Source organism: Cicer arietinum, chromosome 8 (genome assembly GCF_000331145.2).
Source record: "Cicer arietinum cultivar CDC Frontier isolate Library 1 chromosome 8, Cicar.CDCFrontier_v2.0, whole genome shotgun sequence".
NCBI classification, from domain to species: Eukaryota; Viridiplantae; Streptophyta; class Magnoliopsida; order Fabales; family Fabaceae; genus Cicer; species Cicer arietinum.
In genome coordinates this window covers 18,047,629-18,050,133 of record NC_021167.2, presented here as the reverse complement: position 1 = coordinate 18,050,133, position 2,505 = coordinate 18,047,629, and positions in this window count along the sequence as shown.

Below are 2,505 nucleotides of genomic sequence, written 5' to 3'. Positions count from 1 at the left end.
CACAAGTGGTGCTTGCCAATTTCTTGGTAAATTCCTAATAAGTTGGTCATGCAAAAAACAAAGTACCATTGCTCTTTCAACTACTGAAGCAGAGTATGTATCAGCCGCTCAATGTTGCTCACAACTACTTTGGATAAAAAATCAGCTTGAGGATTACTCGCTAAGGTACGCAAAAATTCCCATCCTCTATGATAATACAAGTGCAATAAATCTTTCTAAAAATCCCATTCAACATTCTAGATCTAAGCACATTGAAATTAAACATCATTTTATAAGAGATCATTTGCAAAAAGGGGATTTAGAACTGATTTTTATTGACACTGAAAATCAATTAGCAGATATTTTTACCAAACCTCTCCAAGAGGATAGGTTCAAAAAGATCTTGGATGAACTTTCAATTCTTAATCTGTCTGAAATTAATTGATTTATCTTGGTTATATTCCTTTATTATATTATTATAATTTTTATTATTAATAATATAAAAATATATGTTGCTCTTTTAAATAAGTATATACAATTTTAGTTAAGTCTAAGAGGATAGCAAAACCACCAGAGGACGGAATGTCCTGTTTAGTGAAACATCCCTTGACATGGCAGCCTAGAAAAATGAAGCCACGCCTTCTCTCTCATTGGCTACATGTCCCATCCATCATCACGCTAGTTTCCTAGGCTACGGCGCATTTAATTTTTTCTTTCTCTCACACGTTTCCTCCCACGCTCATCTGCACATCTTCCTTCCTCTTACTTATTCTTCCGTCCTCTATCATTCTCACTCATCTCCCAACTATTCTAAAAACACCTCTTTACCCAGCAATTGCTTCCCACACCATTTTTTTCAATGGCTCAAACCAAAGTCACTGCTAAACAAAAAATCAACCATCAAGAACCAGAAGAGAATCAAGAGGTTTATTCAAGCACTGATTCAGATTATCATGAAGAAACCCAATCTGAAGGAACCTTTTTGAACACCATCCCTTCTTCTCAACCTTCCAAAAGTTCCTCTTCTCCCTCTTTCACTAAAAAAACTGCTAAAAACTCATCTTCATCAACTCCAATCAGGCGTTCCTCCAGAATCATATCTGGAGCCGTTCCATAAAAAAAGGCGATCCCTCAAGACAATACTGTTCATATCATCCACTCTGATGATTCAGAGACAACTTTCTCTGCTGACCCTCCACAACAGCCTCCTCCTAAGAAATCCATATCCAAAGCCTCAACTCCCAAAAAGGTTAAACCATTTTCTCCAAAACCCCCATCCTCATCGCTTAAAATTTCTGATATTACCTCATTGTTTGATTTGGCTGATATAGAAAATAATTATCTTTCGAAGTGGCAAAACAAATTCGTTGTAAATGGTAAAATCATTTATCTTGCTAACATCAAACAAGGTTGATTTAATGTGGAAGAAATGGTTGAACAACTCGGATGGACTTCATTCTTCAAAGTCGATGAGCCTCAATATCCTCGCCTAGTACGAGCATTCTATGCTGCTGCAAATAGCTCAAAGTACTCCACTAGTTTTAGTATGGTATTGAAAGGAGTTCATATGGAAATAAATCCCACCATACTGTGTCAAATTCTTGACATACGTGATGAAGGAGCCGACCACTTACTGGAAAGGTGGCATTCTCGAGCTTTAATCACCAGGACCTCTGTTCTTGAAGAATTAATCATCAAACCACCAAAACCATTAGTGGCCTCAAATCTCCGTCCAATATGTCGTATACTCCACAACATCTGTGTTCACTCCATTGCACCCCGAGCTGGCAGCTTTGAGAAAGTCACGAAACTTGATATCATGATCATCCATCATTTAATGACTGCCTCCCCTCTTCACTTAGGTAATATGATTTTTTGGTTTATGCTGAATGCTGTTTTGATGGGAAGATATGCTCCCTATGGAATGCTACTCACTAAAGTTTTCAAATTCTTCAAAATCCCACTCGAAGATGAACCTTCCATCAAATTCAATAACACCTTTTCACTCAAGAATATTAAACAAATGAAGTTTGAGCATGAAAACCTCCCTGCCTCCAAGAAAAGAAAAGCACGAGAGTCCTCTACTCCCTCTCAGAAATCTGAAAAAGACACCATTCAACCACCACCTAAGGATACACCATCACCACTCATTCAAGAACCTACCTCTCCATTGCGTCACTCTACTGATCATACTCCATCTTTAGTCAATGACTCTCCTACTTCAAACTCACCTGTTCAACCATATCCTCAAGCTTCACCAATCCACAATCCAAATCCTCCTTATGAAGTCGATCCACTCCCTAAGCATACCTTTACACCAACTCCTCTTCAAAATATTGAAGGAGGCGAGGAGTTATATTTTGATCTTAACCAGTCCTATCCTCCCTCTCCTACGGATATGCCTATGGCCCTTTCTCCTACTGTGCAAATGGAAGAGGATGTGCTCCCACAACCAGATCCTTCGCAACAACTTCCTATTCCTCCTGCTGCTGCTCATGAAGAACCTACCCAACCTCTCCCCGAGGT